The sequence below is a fragment of the Sphaerodactylus townsendi genome, linkage group LG01 (assembly GCF_021028975.2).
Source record: "Sphaerodactylus townsendi isolate TG3544 linkage group LG01, MPM_Stown_v2.3, whole genome shotgun sequence".
NCBI lineage: Eukaryota > Metazoa > Chordata > Lepidosauria > Squamata > Sphaerodactylidae > Sphaerodactylus > Sphaerodactylus townsendi.
Genome location: NC_059425.1, coordinates 59408935 through 59433658, shown reverse-complemented (window position 1 = coordinate 59433658; position 24724 = coordinate 59408935). Strand labels below are relative to the sequence as shown.

Genomic DNA, 24724 nt, shown 5'->3' with positions numbered 1-24724 from the left:
CAAGGACACAGCCCAACTTAATGCCTTTATTCAAAATTATTTCATTGGAGTAAAGACCAGAGGAGTTACAACAGATTTTACATGCTGATGAAGAATGAATTGTCAAAGACTTTCACGGCCAGATTCAACTGGTTGTTGTGGATTTTCTGGGCTGTGTGGCCGTGGTCTAGTAGATCTTGTTTGTAACGTTTGTTTTCTTTGTTTGTTTCTTGTTTGTCTGCATCTGTGGCTGGCATCTTCAGAGGTGTATCACAGAGAGAAGTCTGTTACATACTGTGTCTAGTGAGAAGGCAATGTTTAGTGGAGTAAATATTGTCCATGTCCTAGGGTGGGGAACTAATCAGTTACAAAAATAACACAAGGCAGAGCGCATTAACTTTGCCCATGACAAAGTTGGTGCTGTTCTGGCAGTGAAGATTAGGTCAGATCTTAGTATTGGTATGAGAATCCTTCAAGCCAGTTTCATATTCTCTTTGTAAGTCTAGCTGTTCACAGGATTATCAGAGCCATTCAAATACTAAGGACATTTCTTCAAGAGAGCTTTATTTATTTCAGAGTTTTATTTATTTCCTCTTACCATGAGGATCAAAATATTTGTTAAAGGAAATACAACCAGAAATGGTGTACATGATTGGTTCACACATGTGTTGAATTTCTTCCATGTGCTCATCCTCAGGACTGTATGTAATTGACTCAGTAGAGGATAATCCTTTTTTTTCTTCCTTGCTGAAAATTTTAAAATAACAGAATAGGAGCAGGATAAGACACAACATACAAGAAATACAAAAACCGGAAATTTAAAAAACAGCAATGCAGTAAAAACAAGATACTGCATACAATACAATGACATAAACTGAAGAGCCCCTTGCCCTTTGTAAAGGCATCTGTTTGAACAATTCCATTTTAAATATTCCCTTTATACAAACGCTATCCTGAACAATTCTGTTTTACGTATTCTGCTGAATTATAGACGTGTGGGAGCCTTTGCAGGCAGTCCATTCAACAAACTGGGAATCACAATATAGAATTTGAAGGTATAGGCAGCTGCTGCTATTACCCATTTGCACTGTGGTACCTCAGCAGCCTGCTCAGATGAGTAAAACTGTTGCAGTGGGGCATAACTAGAATATAGGATTGCAGCAATTTCCATTATTTTGGGATCAAGATAATGAAAACTGGTATAGTCCCATGTACATATATTTATATATTTAAAAATTTTACCTAGCTTTTTCTTGTGGTTCAAGGTGGCTTAAAATAAGAGCTTAAAAACATTTCCAAATAAAACCATTTGAACTCTGTCAAAAGCCCTGGCAAACAAGCTAGGCTCTCAGTGCCTCCTGAAGATGTTTAAGGAGCAGGGCACTTCTCACTTCCTCGTGAAGGCCATTGCACAGAGCAGGAGCCATGATGGAAAAAGCCCAAGCTTGGCTAATGCCAAACAGGCTACCTTAAGTGGTGAGATAGCCAACAGATGGTTACCTGAAGACCATAGTCACTGCCCAGTGACATATATAAGAAGATTGTTTTTCGGGTATGCAAGTTTCTGCTTGCAAAGGCCTTTAAAGGTCATAAACAACACCATAAATTGAACTTGAATTGAGCCAACACAGCGGTTTCAAAATGGGCAACATATGTTCCAGATGGCTAGCCTCTGACAAAAGTCAGGCCGCCACATTCTGGACCACTCATAGTTTCGGAGTTATTTTAAAGAACAGCCCCACATAGAACATGCTGTGGTAATCCAACCATGAGGTCACAGAAGCTAGGTCACATGACAAGGCCATATCGACTGTCAAGGTAATAAGAGAGTTTGTGAACCAGATGAAGTTGATAGAAGGCACTCCTGTCCCAGTCTTGACCTTTTAAAAGGCAAGGTCCATGAGCATCCGCAAGCTCTTAACTCACTCTGAAAAAGCCAACTCCACTCAATCTTGAACAAATGGATTCAATCCTTCTAGAAAATCAGCCTTCCTGACCAGAGTTACCGCTGTCTTTTCTGCATTCAGCTTCAGTTTGCTCTCCTTAGTCAGCTGACCACAGCCTCAAAAGCACTGATTCAGACCCAAGATGTTTACATTTATTTTCTACGTCATATGGAGCCATTTCTGTACTGTCATGGGCAAAGTGAACTGCAGATCAGCTATATAAAGAGAATTTGACACAGTCACTGCATGCATGAACTGCTTCAAATTTTGTACACTTCCTATTTTCTGGTACCAACCTATGCAGACTATAATCAGACATGTATGTTAGATATAGCCAAAGGCTTGAATGTTCCTTGCAGAACTTTCTGTGTTTTTTTCTTGGAACTACAGGATCCCATACTTTACCAAATCTCTTTATGAAACAAGAATGTTGCGGGTTTTCCAGGGTTGTATGGCCATGTTCTATTCGTATTTTCTCTGACGTTTCGACTGGATCTGTGGCTGGCATCTTCAGAGAATCTGGTGCCACCTGATCCTCTGAAGTTGCCTGCCACAGATGCAGACAAAACAGGAGAAAATACTACTGGAATATGGCATACAACCCGGAAAACCCACAACAGTTTAGTGATTCCTGCCATGAAAGCCTTCGACAATACTCTTTATGAAACTTTCAAAAATTTCAGAACAATGCAATGCGAAACTTGCTGCTTTTGAGAATAGAAAGTGCAATGCTTTATTTGGAAAGAAGAGATAATCTTAAGCATATAGTTATTATGATTAGATTTTGGTTACAATCTGCAACATGAGGGCCCAAGCATCATTTTTCCAGGCAGAGTTAAAATTGATAATTTCACCACCCCTAATTCCATCCCATAAAACGTTATGGACAATGAAAGAAAAAAAATCTGTTTTATTTCTGAAACAACATTAATAGCCCACATTGGGCTAGGAAAGCTTAGGCCGACACTTCTAGCTCCACATGGCCCCAGCAATGCCTGCTCATTTCCCCCCTCTTCCAGGATGGGTTTTACTCAACATACTCGCTTATGATGAATAATTAACTTCCATTGTTCTTAGTATGTCAGATTGTAGACACAGTAATACTTGTCACATTAATTTGCTCAGTTGCATATAAATTCAAACCGACTGATAATATATGAAGGTTCTTTGGCTGAATATGAGGGTAGTTATTGCAAGGTAAAAGCTGCCAAGTTGCAAAAGTATCTCTGTCCCATTCACACTTTTATGTATTTATATATTGAGTAATATCTACTATTTCAAGTGTGTTTTGCTACTTTGGACAGTACATAGATTATACAATATGGTACTTTTATCTTGGATTTCTACTGATGGAGCGCTCTGACAATCAGGCTATGAAATGAAATTTAGAACAGTAGATATTCTAGCTGGGCAAATTCCTTCATTGGGCACTTATTTCAACACTGTTGCCAAATTGAACTCTAAATGGCACCATCTCTATTAACATTTAAATATTTGATTATTACTTTTGAAGATGAATCCTTGAAGGATCTTTGGAAAGTTCAAACAAATTGTCAATAAGTACAAACCTGAAATAGTTACAGTTATAGACAGAACTGGTTTAAAAATTAAGGTTATTTGTTTTGACAAACACTGGTTTTAGTTTCTTTACACCCATCTGCTTTTTTCTTAGGTGAATACTGCGATTCAAAATATAAATGTATAGATATTTTAAGGAATTACCTGTTCCCCACCCCCCACTGTGGTTTATAAAGCCAGTTTCTGACACAGAAAGAATGGATACAATGATAGGCCTATATAATTCAGAAAGCTTATAACAGGTAATCCAAAAAGAGCTGAGTTACAAGAAGATTACCAGAGTCCTGATTCCTTTAGCTATTTCTGTGACTTGTAACATTTCCATTCCCCCCTCACCCCATCAAAATATTTCTGAAACTGCTTCTTCTACACAGTGCTAATAGGAACAGAGCAGTTCTAAAATAAGGAAATGTCATCACATGTTATAGATCTGATACATTCTAGAATAAATGGCAGCCCACAACTCTATGATCAGTACAACCATCACTGGCAGTTTTATGGCATATTAACTGGATTGTGTGAGGGAACAGTGTGAGAGAAATTTGCTACCCAGCGTTCAGTATGGATCCCTTTTTTTTCTTCTCCATGATGGGACTTAGCAGTAAGTTGAAAGGAACATTGGGCACTCAATGCTCAGAGCTGGAGTGCACATTAGTATTGTCACAGGGATACTGCTGAGAATGGCTTCTCTGCCTCCTTACAAGAGCATTTAAAACATTTTTTTATATTACATTACAAGTCATAATACCCTTAATAAATGTTTTTGGTGACCGTGTGTGTGGGTAAAGACTCGCTGTGCAGGGGCGGAGTGAGGGAAACTGCGCCCGGGGTGAGCACATGTCCTGCACCCCTGCTGCAACGTTGTCCACCCCCACCATGCTGCAGAACACCACGCTCCCTCGACAGCCTGGCCATTCCTCCACCGCTGCTCTGCCCGGGGTGTTGCGCCCCACCCCCCACCCCGTGGGTGCTATGCCACTGTTGCTATGTGGTGACTAGATTCTGTGGCAGACATATAGGCATGGCAATTTTAATGTGTGCTCCATTACCATGATTTTCACAAGATGGTTGTGTGGTGGAGCCATCTGAAGTTTCCATTTGTTGTTATGGCCTCGCCTTTGAATGTTCAGATAAGTTTCTGACATGTGCTAAGGTCACAAATCATTATTCTACATTTCCCCAAACTAGAAAAATACAGGCTGAGCCAGAAATCAATGTACCTGTTTTTTCTTGAAGCCATTATTATTTAGTTATACTCTACCTTCCTCCCCAATGGGGGACACAAAGCAGTTTGCAGCATTGATTTTATCATGCCAACAACAACAACCCTATGAGGCAGGTTAGGCTGAGAGAGACAGAGTGACTGGCCCAAGATTACCAGTCTCCCAGTGTCTGGCACTCTAAGCACTGGTCATTGTGTCAAAATATGGCAACCTATGATGGCTCAATCAAATATGACTGGGTGACTATATGACAATAAGGGCAAATGTATGCAGAAGTTTTATCAGAGAAATACAAGTAAGAACCATATATGAAATTGAGGCTTTGGTAAGAATAGTAGACCCTTATAACAATACTTTGCCTTTCAGTTTTCAAAGCATTACGCTATTTTAATCCTCAAAACAATAATTTGAGGTAGCTTGCATTATTACTTTTGTACTTACACTAGGGCTTAAGGCAGAATAGCTCACCTAAAGCCACACAACTATTGCAAAGCAGAGGTGACATTTGAACTGGGATGTCCCAGTTCAGTTGCAAGGCCTTGACCTGAATGGTCCAGAGTAGCCTGATCTCATCATTTCTCAGAAGTTAAGCAGCTTTAGCCTTGGTTAGTATGTGGATGGGAGGCATCCAAGAAATACCAGGATTACTGTGCAGAGAAAGGCAATGGCTAAGTATCTCTGAACGTCTCTTGCCTTGAAAGTTCTATTGGGTTATCATAAGACAGTACAATTTGATGGCACTTTACACATGCAGGATACACTATACCAGTTCCCTGATCACCAATTTATACAATGGCATGGCAACACAAACTATATTATAGTGCACAAATGCTTACGCATATCATTATGGAATCCTGTAGATGTTGGCCATAGTTTCTTAGTGGATATTGAATAATGTCTCAAAAATACACCTGGTTATGAACTCACCCAATTTTTGAAGCTAATCAAAATATTAATATAGTGACTAACAAATTAACAATAAGTTCTGCCTGAAACTAAATTGTTAGAAGATTCCAACAATATTGTACTGAAATGACAGATAATTTATATTTGAGGTATGGACCCAAATGCAATATTTCTGTGGCACAGCAGAATAAGTTAGCAACACAGCATGAATTAATTAAGTTCAAGGTCTGGAATTTATCATAGTTCTGTGGTTCTATTATTATCAGTAGTGTTTGAATACTGTATATTAAAATACTTTGGTGGAAGTTGGAAAGCAGAGGTGAAAAATCATCCTTCTCCTTTTGTCAAGGCATCGTAATACGGTTATTTATGTAATTAAAAGACAGCAGACACCGCTATAGCATTTAATCAAGATGAATTAGAGGGGGCAGATGGGGAAATCATTGGGATCTGGTAGAAGCTTTTCTCCAGAACTGGATGTTCTTGGGGAGAGGCTGTAGCTCAGTGGTGTTGATGGGGGAGGGGAGGACAGCTGCAAATCCTAAGAAATGGGCGGCCTCTCTAAATAAACGCTGGTGGATTATTTGCACAAATCGATACAGACTGGTAGCATCTATGTTTTCCTGAGAATACTTTATTCACCCTTCCCCATAAGCCGCTTTAAGAGCATCAGTAAAGAAACAACGCATACTCCTCGACACAGCAGCAAACAGGCAGATTCAAATCAGTGTAAATACAACCGAGCAGGCAGCTAATGATCACTACAATTATACAAGGAAGGATCATAGGGTAATTTTTTTTTAAAAAAAGCATACAAGAAAAGCGCACATACCCAGCAATGATCTCACGGGGGGGGGGGGGGGGTCTGGCAGCTTCCACCTTCTCCTACCAAGTTATCATTGAGAAAACAGACAGGCAGAGTGACGTCCTGGGTCAGACCGAGTGCGGATCGACTCTACCAAAGAAACAGGGAGGCCCGTGCATCCTTGCGATGCCCTCCGCCGCCTTCCTCCCACTTCCAGCCTGCTTCGCCTGGTGCGGAGCCCTCGTTTAAATGGACCCCATGCTGCGGGAGAGCTCGCCGATCCGCAGGCAAGAGCTCGAGGAGGTGGCCTCAGGCTGCCTCGGACAGGCATCTCCCCCCTTTCTCCGGCTGAGGTCGCGGAAGCCCAGTTAAAGGAGGCGTGTGTAAAGATTTTGCAATGTCCCTGCATGGTGTTGTAGACTTTGCTAGGAAAGAAACCGGCTTCGGCTTCTTTACAATCCCAGACGACTCACCTGATTAACCTGCCTGCGGTTCTGCCCTGACCAGGTAAACCGAGTCCTAGACCTTCTATCATCATGCACATCTGCAAACTGACATTGCATTGGGGCATTGTTTTTCCCTGTTTTTAATTTTTGTTTTTAATTTGCAAGACTAGCAGCTGATAGACCCTCTGTTACACTCCTCCTTCCCCCACCCTTTCCACCTTCAGACCTCGTCACTTGGACTTCCTTAGGAGTCAGGCCCTTTTCATAGAAATCACACAGTAAAATCAGCAACCCAGGCAATATTGACCCCCTCCCCCAGCTCGTTGCCATTTTTTGAAAGGATAGTGTGGTTTGTGTATGTATGTGCCTGCTGACAGATTAGATCCGTTTCCCGCGGGTTTTGTTCTGTGTCTGCCCTTATTCAACCTTCTCCAGCAAGGAGATTGATTGAAGACGCACAGACCAGTTCAACCGGCCTGGGTACGAGGAACCAAAGTCAGGGGGCAGGTCCAAGGCTGGCACAGAAAGGGTTGAATCTACGGGGTGGGGGTAAGTATTGGTAGGGGACAGGACTCGAGTTTAAAGCGGGGTGTCACTGTGCCCCCAGTCGTAGCTGTGTTTATTATTTACTGCTGCTACTACTGCCTTGAATGTGTGTGTGTGCGTATGCGCCCCCGTCCCGCCTCTCCTAGATCCCCTTGCACGGAGCTCACAAGTTCCGCACTCCTTCCGCTGCTTTGCCAGTCTGCTGCTACCTTTGCTGCCTCCGCTGCTGGATTGCCCGGACCGGCGCGATCCGTTTAAAGAGCTTGTAGAAAGGTACAAGGGGAACTCCATGTGGCGCTGCTCAAAGGCAAGAGACCCACAGATGCAAGCATTCACTCCTATGCCTTATGCTGGAGCATGTCTTGTGAGTGACTCACAAGAACTAAAAGGTTTGCCCGCTAGATAAGTTGTTCGGAGGAAGATCATTTTCTGCCTTGCTTTCTTCCTGCTCATTAATATGGATGCCACGTGGTGCTGCTTCGCCACATTTCCTTATAAATGTGCCCTACTGAACTCACTAACACTTACTTCTGAGCAGATATGTATAAGATAAGGTTGCAGTCTTGAAAGTAATTTGAAGGGTGATTTACTTCCAAGTAAGCATGCATTGGATTAGATGGCAGTAAGAAAATTTACTTCAGTAGGATGATTTACTTCCAAGTAAGCATGCATTGGATTAAATGGCAGTAAGAAAATTTACTTCAGTAGGATGATTTTCTTCCAAGTAAGCATGCATTGGATTAGGCAGTAAGAAAATTTGGCTGCTTTGTTGGTGGTGGAATAGTGGCCAGTCTTGCAAATTTCTATTCCCTTGCAAAATACTAAATTAAAAAAATAAAAGGGCAAGAGATGCAGAGTGGCGTATAGAAGCTGGTTGTCTTTCCTTTCCTCCCCATTTTCACAGTTTAGAGCAGTGAAAGTCAATTAAACTCCACCAAGGCCCAAAAAGTCAAAGCTGCAGGTGTATTTCTCTATTTATCTCCTATTTTTTCTTTAGCATGCATGTTCTGCTTGAGCTCATTTGGAAAACTGTGGGCCACTTCACACATGGGGAGATGAACTGGGCAGCAATAACAATAATTAGCTGGATAATTTACCATTAGGCAACTTTGCCTGTCTTGCTGTCCACTCTTGTTTTGGTAGCTGGGAAATCATGTCTTCATTTGGGCTTATGTGGAATTATTATTATAGCAATTTCTTAATTAAATGATGCCAGTAGTGTAGATGTCCATGACATGGAGAACTCTGTATTTGTGTGTGGGGGTGAGTAGGCAAAGAGGTACATATGAGTAATTAACATCTTTGTGTGAGGCGGAAGCTATATTTTGGAGATGGAAGCTATATTTTGTGTTATACTTTTTGTGTTCGGACAGTACTTCTGTGTACAAAAAGTTTGAAATCCACACATATTGCATGCTGTGAAATGTTGTAATAGATCAAATGTGCATGAGTTTTGCTATGATTGTATCATTTAAACATGCAGTGGCATACGCATTCATAACATGTGACGTGCTTTGTGCCTGTTTCACACTGTTTCCACACAGAAAGGAGAAAAGGGTGAAAAAGCCTCTAATAAAAGAATAGTACGTGAAATAGCAGTGTTTATAAAGGAAGCCACGTTTGACAGGACATCTGGGCATCTTCTTCTGTAGGTTCCAGGCGATCTAGGAAGGAGTTTTAGAACTTTACTGAAACAGTAGATTCATTAATGTGATGGAGTTCGTTTCTCATAGCTAGCAAAGCCAACTTGAGAAATTACTTCCATAAGGTTAAAGAAAAAGGAAAAAACAGGAGTCTGATACAAGTCAGGTGTTCTGATTACTCACATTGTGAATTCCTTCTATCCTCAGCAATGCAGTTGTTGGTATTATAAACTTTAAACAGAATGTTGCGATATTAGTTGTCGAGGCAAATGAATCTATAAGAGAAATTTCAATGTCCAATGGATTAACAGTCAATGTTGAGGCAACAGTGATCCATCTTTGCGCTAATAGGAAGATGTGTAAGATAAGAAGGTAGTCATAGACAAGGTATTAGGCATCTAATCTTATTTCTCAGGGGAAAAAAGTGTAAGGATGACTTATGGAGTGCTGCATTTTATACTACATCGTGATTTAAGATATGTGACCCCCGTCTAAAAGGACTGAGGTTGCAATCTCCTGGAAAAGCCCCATTGTGCACCAGTGGGTTGAACTTTTCAAGTAAATGTGCAGAGGAATAGGTAGTTAGGAACTGAACTAATGTTGTGCTGAAGCAATCTATCCTGCTTTCAAATCCCCACATCTAAGAAAATGTCAAAATTGGAGCCACAAAGCATTTGCTATTGGTGATGCATGCATATGACAGTTGTGAGACCGACACATTTTCAGTTCAGATGTTACATTCAAAAACAAGATTTAGGAAAAATCTTAAGCTATCTACTCAGAATTCTACTCATGTCTATTCAGTGGCGCTTACTCCCAGGAAAGTGTTCTTAAGGACTGCAGTGTTAGAAATGAATGTGATTCATATATCTGCAGTACCCACTTATGTGTAATGTCTGAGTTAGTCTTTTTTTTCTACACTGAGTATACTCATAATTTGAGCTGGTTAGTGTATCTTCTGTCTTGGAACTAGCATGAAGCCATACATCACTGCAGTGTGTAACACATGGGTGCAAAAGATCACATCCATTTGTGCCGTACCTTGGCATGTTCAAGTAAGTTTTACAACTGTCACACATGGTTATCCTCATGCATATTTAATAATAATATAGGACTTGTGTAAAATGTGGTTTCAGTATATAGTATGTGGAATCTAGAGAAATGGCTAAGTGAAATTGGCATGAATGTTTTTAAAGAATAGCATGAGAATATTTTTTTTCAAATAGATACTAGAGTCTGGTAAGCTTTAAGGAGACTTAATTTGTAAAATATTCAATAGGCAAAAGTTGGTATTCTGCTTAATATATTTGATATCAAAATAAGCAGATAATTGGAATAGTTTAAGTGTATGTTGTACTATATTGCATTTTCAGTGTATCCCAAAATTAAAAGATTCCCATACAGAATACTGTATCTACATTATCATCCTAGCACCGTTTATTACTGCAGAGCAGTATTTCAATATTAAGTGATCTTAAAGATATTTCAGCTTTCATTTTGAGCCCAGAATTTGAATCAGCATTAGAATGTCAGTGCTGTAAGATAAGGCATAACAAACTAAGTAGACAGCTGAAGAGCTCCTGTTGAAGGCGTTGCTAAGAACGATCTCTTTTCTGAGTAACCTTGTTTTACAGGGATGTTTCATCCCAAGCAAAATTTAGGAAGAGGTTGCCTAGACTAGTGCCTGAGTGTTTGAAACTGTGAGTGTCTTTTTCTTTATGAACATTACATATGCCTTAACAGTATACTTATGCAAAACTTTTCTGCAAGGTTTTTGTTTTGTATGTGTGAGTCAAAAGAATACATGCCTGTCATTGCATTCATATACAATATGAGGGAAAGGGGGAATCATCTGATCTGATAATGGTTTTCCAATATGCCAACCAGGATTCATTTGATTTTAAAAGTCTCCAGGGTTTTAACCATGTATTATGGACAGCTAACATAGTCTCTTTGGTTTAAAAATGGAGAAAGCATCTTCTATGTTAATAACCAGCTGTATTGATGTAGTATGTTTAACTTTAAATTTGCTTAAGAGTACATTTCAAAAATGCATAAATTAGACAGAGTGTGAAAGCCAAATATTACATTAATGGGGAAAAACCCTGTTGTTTGTGAATAATAAACAAGATATGATATGGGTCAGCTCTAAGATAAAAAATTTACACAGTTTTTTTATGACTCCAAATTAACTGTATTGTACCCTAAGTTTAATACTCCATCACTCTAGGTCTGCACATCTCAATTATTTCACTGCTTGTATCCAATCAGACCACTGTGATCTTTCCTGGATATACCTAAACATTTTCTGTAAAAGAGATTGCTCACTGTATAGGGATTTAATTTTAACTTATTAGGGCAAACCCCCCCCCCCCTTCTTTAAGTATACAAAATCATAACAAACTCACCACAGTTCTATGAAATGAAAAGGACTATAGCAATGAAACTTACCTAATGCAATTTTATATCCACTTGCTAAGAAGCAATGACAGTATGCGCCTTCCAGGTAGTGCGCATTTGGAAACAATATATCTCCATTTAAATGCAGATCTTCAGTTTTCTCCAGGGGGCAGTTGGTGAATCTTTCAACTGAACTGCTCATACTTGAAAAACTAACTGAAGATTTTGCCATGAACAAGGGACCGTTTCAAGTCAGCTGTTTGAATAATGATTGTAAAAAATTTCTAATATTGCAGTTTTATATTGATTTTAAGTGCCTTTTGAAAAAAAAACAGACTGAAGGAATACTTCCTTTCAAAAAGAGGAGGAAAGCAATTTGTACCTTTATTAGGGTGTCTTGAATGTCTAACAAATAAGTTCCTTGTTTTTACACTGCACGGCCATGATGTTCGCATGTGAATTTTTTCTGCCATCAAATGGAGGGGGGCAAACTTCCTTTGATTTTGACCTAGATTCCATCTGATTATTCCTGTATTGTGAGTACCTGGTAATTTCTCGCTGTGAAAATAGGTGAACAACTGTTGATGCCATCTAGCAGAGCTGCATGGACAGTAGATCTGTGGTGCTCATGCAGTTTAACTCCATCATTCCTTGAAGATTTCATTATGAGAGCAGTGTGAAAACTGGTGCTTTGCTAACATGAGAGGAAGCATGTGTGTCTGTTGGGAGGGAGGTGAGGCCCATCTCAGATATTACACCTGCTTTAGTCCAGGTGGTTTTGTGTTAACCAAGCTTAGGGTTCAAATGATGTCAATATGTCACCTAGATAAATCAACAGCAAATGTCAGGATGAGCAGACTGTTAATGCTGCAGTTTTCAGATTATGTTTGCTCAAAACAGGGGCTATTTCTCAGGGAACAGAGGCTGGAAACAAATATAAAATTCCTTGGCAACAGTATCTAAGTTTAGGCTGAGAGTTGAAAGAATACTTCCGATTCATGGATGTCAGCACCTGGCATTCTTCTGCCATACTCTTAACATGATCTAACAAGGCATCACATAGTCCCTTGAGGGTTGCTTGCATTGTCCCTTGGGGGCTGCTTATCACATGGAGACTTTTCTCTGTTAACAGTGTTATCTCTGGTAATGAAAAGGCTGCTGCAAACCAGTGTGCGAAACCTTTGTGGAGGCCAATACATTGTTGTGGGTAAACATTAGTTTTATTTCTAGCCTACCTTTTCCCAATGAGATCAAGTCCAGGGTAGCTGAGTTATGTCTTGGAGAAGTAGGAATTCACCTCCCTGCTTTTCCATATAGATCCATACAGTTGGAATCAATCATTAATTGTTCGCCCATATAACCTACTTTACAAGGTTGTTGTGCTGCTAAAATAATGTTGGCTTTAGCTGTTTGGAGGAAGGCCAGAATAGAAATATGATAAATGATTTAAGACAGAGTTCAGTAAAGCCACATCAAGTTTCTCTATCACCAGGGCCCAAATGCTTCTTCTGAGGTTCTTTCTGTCAAAAACTTTCTGAGGTTCTATTGTCAAAAGCAGCTAAACACAAGCTGTTTGAAATGGGAAGAATGTGTTGGTCCTTAGCTACTATTTGCACAGTGTTCAATGTCAGTCAAAATTCCAAGCTTGAACATTTTCTTCATAGCTAGAATTGGGGCTGATACTCTTTTCAAGAGCAATGCTGGTCCTTACAGTGTTGTAGAATTAGTGTTGATTCCAAAGGCAGAACAGGAGATATGTCAGTCTAGAATTGGTGTAGTGGTTAAGATTAGGTGGATTCTAATCTGGAGAACCCGGTTTGATTCCTCTCTCCTCCACCTGAGTGGCGGAAGCTTATCTGGTTTCTGTATTCCTACATTCCTGCTGGGTGACCTTGGGCTAGTCACTGTTCTTCGGAATTGTCTCAGCCCCACCTACCTCAATTCAATTCAATTCAATTTAACCTTTAATGGCATATAACCCCACCTACCTCACTAGGGAGCTTTCCGCACTACAGAAGGGAGCTAAGGTCAACTCGGTTCCCTTCAGTGGGGGGCAATTCCAGGCTGTCCGCACAGCAACTTACTTGGCCCCCTGGAACCGAGCTAAGTGGGAGGGATCATCTTGGTGCCTGTTTCGCTCCTCGATTGTGATTGGAGCTTGTGTTACCACGGGATACGGGAGCGTTCTTTTTTTAACAGTTTTTACAGTTTACGACTCTCCCGTTCTGCCCATGCCACAAAAGCGGCTCCTGATTGGTTGAACGGATGAGGTGTCGTTTCGATGCATCCGCACTTCGAAGCTTTGAAGCGGTATCGACCTTGTTCCAGCAGAAAGGTGCAGTTCATAACTGCGACATGGATGTCGCAGTTCTGAGGGGGCGGGGAACTGAGACAAAACAACGTTGAGCTCAGTTGCAGTGCGGACACACTGAGGTGAACCTAGATAGAAACCAGTACAACTCTGTCAGTGCGGAAAGCCCCTAGGTCAGTGGTGGCGAACCTTTGGCACTCCAGATGTTATGAACTACAATTCCCATCAGCCCCTACCAGCATGGCCAATTGGCCATGCTGGCAGGGGCTGATGGGAATTGTAGTTCATAACATCTGGCGTGCCAAAGGTTCACCACCATGGCCCTAGGTGTATGTTGTGGGGAGAGGAAGGGAAAGGAGCTTGCAAGCCACCTTGCGTCTCCTTACAGGAGAGAAAGGTGGGGTATAAATCCAAATTCTACTACTTCTTCTAAATCATGTTGCTGTTTGTAGATACATAGTTCCTTAATGACACTCTATGAAAACTCCTTTGTGAGACGTCCCTGCTTGGAATCTATGTAGACACTATGCAGTGATGGATATGGCTATTGTGGATCATTTTTAAAAAGTGGGTTCTAGATCAAATCGTGAACTGTCCCTAGAAGTTAAAATGACTAAACTGAGTTTGCTGTACTGTGGTCACATAATGAGAAGACAAGACTCATTGGAAAAGAAAATAATGCTATGAAATGTTGAAGGCAGTAGGAAAAGAGAAAGACCCAACAAGAGATTGATTAATTCTACAAAGGAAGCTACAACTCTTGCAAGACCTGAACAAGGCTGTTAATGATAGGTTGTTTTGGCAGACATTTTTTCATAGGGTCACCATGAGTCCAAAGCAACTTGACAGCACTTAACATACACACTAACAGAGTACAGCATTATATTTCCTTTAGTAAAATAGGGAGAAACAAATCATTACAAAAGCTGCAAATACATATGGGTAAGAGAATGGTTCTATTTTCTCAAACATACATTCTGATGGGGAATCTAGTGGCAGTTGCTTTGACGCATATGTAATTGATTATCATACATTTATTTTAAGAAGGAGACATAACAAGGAATTGAGCATGATGTTTTGGAATATATCTGCTACCCACAATCTTCTTGAGGAAAATGTAAAGTTGCAGCGATCATTTCATGCCCTGTATGTTTTTGAACATAAATCAAAGAAATTGTTGGAGAGTTATAGATATTCATAGCAACTGTAGCTGTAATAAACACATGTGGTATATGTTTTCCAAGCTATTTTGTATGAGCAAAAAGCTGAAGCTGGCAATTTGTATGAACAATTCCACTTAATCACTCAAAATATATTCCCTAGTTAGTGGGGAATGTCAGTGTAGTATATAACCAGGCACCTTTTGTTAACATGAGTGAAGAATATGAATTAAAGTGAAATCCTATGCAAAGTTTCTCCAATCTAAACCCATTGATTTCTCTGAATTTAAAAAGATCATTGATTAGGACAAGCAACATAAATGTCTCTAATCACTTCCATTGTTGTAATTGTTGGTACTATTTCTGGATTATTTTAGAATTTGCACGAGTCTAGGCGATAGTTTTAGGAGGCAGTATTCCTGATGACCAATAAGTACAATAATCATGTTCTGAAACCAGAATTTGAATATTTTGAAGAAATTTTGAGGGTGTGGTACAGTAATTGGATAGAGCTTGTGTGCATCACTTCTCGTTCACATTTTGTGCAGGGTTAGTAACAGTATGTCACAAATGGCTTGCAAAGTCTACAACCTTTTATCCTGCCCTGATTGTCTCTGACAAAAATTAGCCCCTCTTTGAAGCAGGTATGCTTCTTCAAACAATATCCTTCATATACAGACATACTACAATTTCTCATATTTTGCCATGGCCCTCCTATGGCTCATTCACTTTTCATTAACTAACACCAGAATATATCTACCTACCATCCTTGATCTACAACAGACACTATTATGCTATTTTATTTGTAGTATATTTGGGTTTGGGGGAATAGTCCTATGTCCTCATTCAGTTGCAGCCACTTCTAAATCTTACAAGATAGACATTTTTGTGCTGCGTAGTAGTCAGCATGATTCGTAACTATTTGACCTAAATAACAACACACAGTTATGGAGGAGGAAACATATATGAACAGAAAATGTGCAAAAAAGAAAAAGAGTGACATTGAAGAATAATCAGTAGTAAAATAAAACCAATGTGAATGGTGTGTTTTGGTGCAGATCTGCTGTGAGAATAAAGGAATATTTATTTCTGAAGTTTAGACAGTGGTGTATTAATACAAATAGCAATTACTATTCAGTCTTAGTTGATGGCATTAGATGTTTAGCGTAATGGACACAAGTAGAATTTACATCAGGGAGTCCTAAACAAATCCAGCCACTGATTTTTCAGCTGAACCTTGGCCAAAACGTTGCTTTTCTGCTCAAAATTTCCATATGTGAACTCCACTGATATCCTTGGATAAAAACCACAGTGTAATATGACAAATATGTGATGAGGCAATTGTAATATGGTGGCATACTTTCTCAGTGTAATGTATTGGAAAGAAATTCTTCTTATGTCCTGTAGTAATGAATGGAACCTGTGGGAAAAATGGAGCTGATCTCATTCCATGATCTCTGAAGCACCACTGTGTATGTGCTCAGGATAGAAGGATGTTGGATTTGATGCTTAAGGGATACAAGGAAAGACCAGTCAACAGAACTTCTGTGTTTCATTTCTCTTGTTAGATGGGCAACCCAATGCAGATGCATGAGGGGAAGGAGCTATGTGGCAGCTGGGGCCGGCACAATGAAGACAACACTGTCTCCAAAAGTTTTAGGCAGTGAAGGAGAGAAATTCAAAACCCCTCCTGCTGTCTGAATAGCTATATAGAACAAACAGGCTTACACCATACTTTTCGCTGGCCTAAGTCTATGACTGGAGAGGGAAGTCTGGTAGAAGCCAACTAAAGTCACCTCCACTCCTGGGAATGCCCCTGGCCCATGCCTTACTCTGCTACACTGGCGCAACTGCAGGCTCTTCTGAGTTTGGGCGCTGTGAATGCCCAACCGCCAGCATCTTTGCTGTCTCCATGAGTGGTGCCATTCACGCCAGTGGGGTGGGCAAACATGCCAGTGCAGACCTGCACGACTCCCAGGACTCATCCCCCTGCAACTGGATTGGGCTTTTAGTGACTGATTAGCAAAAGATTCATGCTCAAGAAAATATGGGAGAATTTTGTTTGACCATTTCTGCACGAGGGTTGTTTTATGTCATAAACTTTCTGTGCACTCTACATATTCATCATAAATTTCTCAGCCTTGTTTGGTGAGAACACAATTCAGCATAGGTATTACTACTTTCAGAGAACAGTTCAGAGAAAGTCTCTGATAAGCCTTGTTAAATTGAAAATGTTAAAGAATATTAGTGCAACCAAAGTAAGTACTGGAAGATGAGGCCTCCATAATAAGTGCCTTTGGGTTTTGTTTGGAAAACATTATTGTTACTTAAAATCAATCTCAGTATTTATGAATGTTATTATATGAAAGTCTAAACATTGTATTCCAAATGATTGGTTTCTTCAGTTTTCAAAATCTACCTTTTTGTGTGCAATGCCAGATATTGTATGAGAAGTCTCTGCATTCAAATGTGCAATGTCAACAGAGCTCTGAAGGAGCTGGTGCAAAGTTATGAAGTGAAAAGTAATATTTTCATAATCTACTTGTATGCTATGCCTATTGAACAATGATGCCCAGGTAAGAACTCGTTATCAGGTAAGAGCTCATTATCAGGCCTACCAAGTGGTGGTCGTGGTGAAGAAGGCTTTTTTATCTGCAATCTTTGCATCCAGCTGAGTTGTTCCAGGTGGTAAATGGCCTGCTTTTACCCACTAGGAAAGTGGTGACTTTTCCCCTGGCACTCAGCTGTGAAGTATTTGCTAGGCACTTTCAGGATAAAATTGCTCACATTCACAGAGAGATCGATTCCAGCAGGTTGAGTGACCCTAGGGGGTGTCCAGAGCACCTAGTCGGTTTTCCTGGGATCAGTTTCAATTATTGGCACCTGAGGATATGGACAAGTTGCTTGTGGGAATCCAACTCACTGCCTGTATCCTGGATTCTTACCCATGGTGGCAGCTTAAGGCTACCTGGAAGGGAGTGGACATGTGGGTCCAGGAGTTGATTAATGCCTTGCTGAGAGGGAGAGTGGTGCCATCAGCCTTGAAAGAGGCTGTAGTCTGCCTTCTTACTGAAGCGGCCCTTCTTGGACCCAGAGGCAATGCCAAATTATAGACCAGTGGCCAATATCCCCTTTTTGGGCAATATCCTGGAGAAGGTGGTGGTGGTTCAATTACAGGCACACTTGGAAGAAAAGGACTATCTAGATCCATTTCAACCCAGATTCAGGTGGGAGTTTGTTCAGCTGTGAAACTGCCTTGGTGGCCCTGATGGATGACCTTGTCTGGGAGAGAAATGGGGGTCATACATCTATGTTGGTTCTCCTTGACCTCTCGGCCGACTTCAATACCATTGACCATGGTATCTTGCTAGACAATCTGTGGGAGATGGGAAAGGGAGGCACTGTTTTACAGTGGTTTTTCTGTTACCCAGGATGGAGATGCAGTCTCTTAATGTGGGAAAAATTAGCTCAGAGCAGACTGCTTATTAATATTGCAAGAGACTGGCTAGGGCCATGGTGGCGAACCTTTGGCACTCCAGATGTTATGGACTACAATTCCCATCAGCCCCAGCAGGGGCTGATGGGGATTGTAGTCCATAACATCTGGAGTGCCAAAGGTTCACCACCACTGGGCTAGGGAATCTTTAATACAAATGTATACAAAAATCAGCTCTTGGAAGAAAATCCACAGAGAGGAATATAATGCAATGTGAAGAAGATCTATGATTCAGAACGAAATGGCCAGCGTTTTGTTCCAGGGGGGAACACGTTGAGCAAAGTGACAAAGATGGAAATGTGTCAGTGGCACTGGGTGACTGGCTCTTAGGAGGGTAGGATATTTATAGGATGAAGAACCATCTTTGGGGGTGTCAGGACAATCTTTGGGAGGTGTCCGGATGGATTGTTTGAGAACTAATAGAGTGCATTGTATAATAGACCACCATTGTAAGGTGGTCAGGACAAGTTAGATACCGAAGGGAGTATCTGGGTTAAGATAATCAGGGGAGGCAATGTCGTGTTAGATTTTCTTGTGACTGGAAATGAGGTTTCATTCATCAGGGCTACTGTATCATGTTGAGGACATATTCTTTTTTGGCTCTGGAGCTGAAAATTTGCTGCTATGGCAAACTAGCTGAGTGTGAGAACAGAAAAAAAAATTCCTGGAAGTTCCTTGTAGGTAGGTCTGGCTATTGCCAGAGAATGGACTCTCCATCTCTGCAACACCAGTATCACCCTTTAGGCTGGTATGCAAGCAGGAATACCTGTGATTAAGCACTCCCACCGCTATGCCAGGGTGGTATGGTAACACTCCTCCCACCTCAGTGTGTTGTTCCAGAGGGTACTTGTGGGCGATGTAAGCTCTGAGCCCCGGGAGTTCTCCGGTGGAGTTCCCCAGGGCTTGGTGCTGTCCCCTGCACTATGTAACATCTATATGAAGCCACTGGGGGAGGTCATCAGGAGGTTAGGTGTTGGCTTCCATCAATATACCCATGGCACCCAGCTGTTCCTCACAATTCCATCATCATCAGGTGAAGCAGTGCAGGTGCTAGAGTGCTGGATGGGAGTGAATCAATTAAAGCTGAATCCTGACAATGCGGAGGTTCTGTTTGTGCCAAGTTCTAACACCCAGTCCATAGAGGATCACCTTCACCTAGAAGGGAAGTTTTTGCCCAAAAGGATTGGGTGAGAGATTGGGGGGGGGGAGCTCCTGGATATCCAGCTGTGGAGACGCAGGTGGTGGTAGTGGCTGGGGAAGGGCTACCAACGTCTCTAGCTGGTTCGCCAGCTCCGCTCATTTCTGGACCAAAATGACCTGGTCACAGTTGCCCAAGCTCTGGTAACCTCCAAGTTAGACTATTGCAGTGCCCTTTATATGGGGCTTCTCTTGAAGACAGTACAGAAGCTGGAGCTGGTGCAGCATGCTGCAGCTCAGCTGCTAGCACCCCAGCCGTGCCTATATTATGATGGTACTGAAGGATCTGCACTGGCTCCCAGTTCACTACTGGGCTCAATATAAGGTGTTGGTTATGACCCATAATGGCGTAAATGGCCTGGGACCACACTACTTGTGGGAGCGCCTTCTGCCATACCACTAGCCGTGCCTATATTATGATGGTACTTTGAAGGATCTGCACTGGCTCCCCAGTTCACTACTGGGCTCAATATAAAGGTGTTGGTTACTGACCCCGCAATGGTAAATGTGGCCTGGGACCACACCCGCTACTCTGTTAAGGGCTTAGCTATACCATACACACCAGTTCAGGTGTTGACGTCATGGGGGAGGGAGATGCCTGTTGGCAATCTCTTCCCCCTCTGAGGTGAGAGGGTGGGGGCTTCACAGAGGGTTTTCTCTATAATAGCCCTCACTTTATATAATGGTCTTCCACTAGAGGTCCAATGGGCGCCAACACTATGTACCTTCTGGCGCCTGATTAAGACCATCATTTTCACCCAGACGTTTGAATGACTGATGCCATCTACTCCCAGCGCACTGTGCTTTTCCTAAACTTGTCCTCTACCTGCACCTGGGAGGGTTAGGGAGGAGGTGGGTACGCGTTAGGTATGTTTTTGTCTTGGTTATGTTTTGTTTTAGGTATGTTTTAGTTTTGAGTATGTTTTTAGGAATTTTTATCTGTATATGATGCTGTTTTTATTGTAATGTGGGAAGCATTTTTAGATTGTTGTAACCTGCCCTGGCATGCATTAGAAGGGCGGGATAGAAATCAGCGAAAGAAAGAATAACCAACAATGCTTAAGTGGTTCATTTGTGGTTACCTTGAAGAGATTATGCAAAAAACTGGATTCAGTTTTTTTCTAATTTAAAACAATTGAAATAATAATTTAAAGTAATAATGAAAGTTAATCATTGGTGTTACTTCTAATACTTGTTTCAATAGGAGACGAATTTCTAGCTGTACAGATCCTGTTCACAAACAATTGAGATGAAATTATTTGGGATTATACCCAGCATCCAAGAGAGCCCTGCTACATTTCTGACAGATAAAGGTACAAATAGGAAGAAACAGCAACCTGCAATGGTGACGGGGGGAGTGGGGTGTACGAGATCACCCACTGAGCTTATTGCCAGAAGGAGTGTTTCAACTGTGGTCTTTCTGGTCCCAGTCAGATCCTTTAACCACTACACTGCCTGCTTATGTTTAAGGCTGGAAATCGAGTTTTCTCTAAGTGTTTAACATTCAACATTCAATGTGCAAAACTCTGATACATGTCTGCTGACAGTAAGCGACATGAAATAAGTGTGAATCAAGCACTCAGCATTTCAAATTATGTAGTGCTTCTGTCATAGTGAAGTTGTACTTATTTACTGAGAAAAAAGCCACTGAGTTTATTAGGATTACTTGTGAGTAAAAATGTTTGTAAGTTTTGTTTTAATTAGCAGGACTTCCAAATAGTATGGTCAGGATAGGAATATTAGAAGACAGCTTTATATAAATATTAGACAAAATTATGAAAACAAAGCATATTAAGAGATTTCCTCTATATAGCTTGTGGGTTGGGTAATAAAGAGGGGAAGATTTCTTGTACCCCTTAACGTACTATAGAAAAGGGAGCGATGCAAAAATGAGACAAGCTATGCTTTTCCTGCATTTTTAAAGGCACAGGAACCCTGGTCTTCTGTGCCTTGTCTAAGGACTACATAATGGTGGCAAATTGTTAAAAAAACTAAAATAGCAGTTTTTCATTTAAAAGTTATATTTTTACATACTGGTTGTCATAGGTGGCTATGCATTCCACAGCCTGGCACAAGCTTCTCTGAAATGTGATGCCATTGGTTTTTCAGTAAAGGTTTCTTTCTGCAGGGCTGCAAACAGGCATCAGTGGCTACAATTAGGAAGAAAATCTTAAGCAGCCTTTTCAGTCCTGAGACTCTCCCCCCCACCCCCTCGATTTCTTCTCTACACAGGAAGTTTCCTCTTTTCTTATTGTCAGATTTAGCCCTTTGCTCATGTAATCAGATCAGAGCCAAGATCATTGCTGCATGGTTAGAAAAGGCATCCTTAAGACATTTGTCCTTGAAACTGCACCAAACTCTTGGAAGAACCCAGAACCTGTAAGTATGTATGATTTAGGCAACAATAGCACAGTGCAAACCTGCAATCAACTATTATACAATATCCGATTAGCAGTGCAGTGGGGATTTTTTCCCCAGACGTTCTGTTACATTCATTTTCAATTCGTTCTGAGGAAACAAATCAATTCAGGCTTCTGATACAGTGACTTTGCAGTAGATGAGCTAGTAAAATGTTTGATTTAACTCTTTGTTGCTTTCAAGTGGCTGGTGGAATAGATCCTTTCAAGCTATACAGAACCTTTCTGGGTTTTTTCTTTTGAAATTTTTTTATTGTGTACTGTATCCATATTGTAAACAATAGATATTTTTCCACAAGCCACTCCAAACAGTAAATAACGAGGCAAATACAATCCATCGATATCTTCCATAATTAACACTAAAACATAGGAGTTTGCCATCTTAATGTATTGAAAAAGCATACTTTTGTCTTAATTGAATTCTGTGCGGTTCTGTCTGTTTTGTATTTTACTGTCTTTCCTAAGTTTCTTTTCTTGGACTGCAGTCTCATTAAACCTGTACATAGACATTCTGTATTTATATGCTGAGCACATCCTGGTTAAAAGTAAATTGTTTTAACATGGGGGGGGGGGTCGCAACTCTTCACAATACAGGACAGTTTTATTTTTCTGGAAAGCTTAAAAAGACACTGTAGTGTGTATTGATGTGGCAGAGTGAACCTACAAATGGAGCCTTACACTTGGAATTAAGTTCAGTTACTTCCAAGTAAGTGTTAGGATCAGGCAGCCAATTTTCCTTTAACAAAGTCAAATCTCAGCATGCCCCATCTTGCAGCTACAACTAATAAAAAAACCCCTTCAGTTCCCTTCCTATAAATTTTTAATATGCAACAATACCTATATTTACAAGATTAATTTATCCTAGGTTAGCCTGATTGATAGCTGCATTGTGGTTTCTTAAGTGCTTTCTTCATGAAACCCACAGAAGAACTGCATTCCATTTAACTAGTGAATGTAAAAACTGGTAACCATGGATTCAGCCACCACTAACTGCTGAGTGCAATGACTTGTTGTAAACAATACAAATGAGCCAGGATAGCAGAAGCAACCAGACATGAAATGATTTTAATAGAAATTATAGTAAGGGTCATGTGATATGGTATCAGCTTGTGTTCACTATGAAAAGTATTTTTTTTATTTCTGAGGTTCATTTTAAATTGCACATTTTTACCATGTTCATAGGTACTCCCCTCACTCATCAGTGGACCATGTGTAATTCTCAGCAATTGTTTCTGTTTTAATTGCATGTTAAGTACCAATTACAACATAAAAACAGTCATACTGAGCAAGTTAACTAGTTTATGATCCAGGCCAGTATCCTATGTCTGACAGTTGCCTTATAGCTAAAGGTATTTGAAAGTACCGTATATGGTTAGTTTCTGGCAAAAATCTCAGAATGGTTGGTGGGCAAGATGTGCAGTAGCCAGAATGTGCTGCTTTAGTGCCCAGTTCTTCTCTACCTCATGATTAGTTAAAATCAGATTAAATTATACAAAGAATTAAAAAGATGCAGCAGAACTTGTACATAATGCCTATATAAATTGTCTGGATCTACATAATTTATGAAGGTTGCAAAATCCATATTTTTGATGTAGAACTGTAGATGTTATTTTTACATTACAGAGTGGAGATGGCCTTTATTTTCCTGATGTCCTTGGGCATATTCTCTAGTACGTGTTTATACATGCATATGTGCAGTCATGTTTTAGGCTTGGACATAATATTGTGTTGTAAATTATGTTATTCAGGAGGCAAAGTTCTGTCAGGAAAATATTTCCTTTTGTGTGTAATATTTCACAGGGCATTTGCTAGCATTTATATTAATGAATAAATGCTGTCTCATACTTGCTCAGTTTTGTCTAAACCTAATTTTGTATACCTATTGGCTCTTAGGCTACAACCTTATATGTTAACGAGTTCCTCTGGTATCACTGGAACTTATTACTTCATACTGATTCTATCTATATAATAAAATTTAGATCTCTTTTTTCCTCTAGGATACAATATTGTAATCCATTTAACATTTACTTGATAGAAGACATTAAAGATTCCAGGATAGTTCTAGAGAAAAACTTTGTCATTTGTTGCTTTTAGGTTAAGCTAGACTGTAAAACAAAGGTGAGAATGACTTCATGGGCCCAAACTTTTTAAACTGATGATCCATGGTGTCAGTTATGGTCTGATGTGCATATGCAGATCATTTGAGCCTTTGGTGTGTCATGTTTCAAGATTTCCCGCCCTTCTTTGGCAACTTCTGACTGTCACATGTAAAGTTTAACAATAAACCTCTTTCCATACATAATATACTTTTCTAAAGCTGCTGTATTTAACTAGTATCTTACTTTGTCTTATTAGTTGCTTCCATCCATTCCTTGGCTGACAAGATAAGACTTGCAATTATAAAATATTTATGGAATCATTTAACAGTAAAAACTAAAGCTGTCCTGTAATTTTAGGCTATGGCTACAGTTCTGTAAGATAGTTTCACATGAGTAGACTAAGACTTTAGAATCATTGCCCTTCTGATTGAAATAATTCCAAGATGAATTGGAAAGCATAACTTTTGTTATTTGGATGTATTTGGATGAACAAAATCATTACCTGATTACTTTAACCATAAAGCTAAGAGTAATGATGCTTAGAATGCAAGGGATGGGGACAGAGCCTTAGA

The 24724-nt window shown here is 40.4% G+C and overlaps 1 protein-coding gene and 1 long non-coding RNA gene across 6 annotated transcripts in view; one reads left to right on the top strand and one right to left on the bottom strand.

The window, feature by feature from the left end:
* Window positions 1–24724, top strand: part of ESRRG (estrogen related receptor gamma) — a 578835-nt gene that overhangs the window by 26674 nt on the left and 527437 nt on the right. For 2 of the 5 annotated variants that reach the window (XM_048494507.1, XM_048494596.1), the window contains exon 1: window positions 6639–6944. The exons of 1 other annotated variant lie outside the window; for it this stretch is intronic. The gene's annotated coding sequence lies outside the window, so the exon portion shown is untranslated. Of the gene's footprint in view, window positions 1–6638; window positions 6945–7354; window positions 7433–21966; window positions 22016–24724 lie in introns of those variants that run through there. 2 more of the 5 variants (XM_048494761.1, XM_048494930.1) reach the window with 2 other exon arrangements.
* LOC125431930 lies at window positions 546–6755 on the bottom strand. Its single transcript, XR_007244370.1, has 2 exons — window positions 6465–6755; window positions 546–726 (listed from the first exon to the last, which is right to left on the bottom strand). It is a non-coding gene; the product is annotated as an uncharacterized LOC125431930 (long non-coding RNA).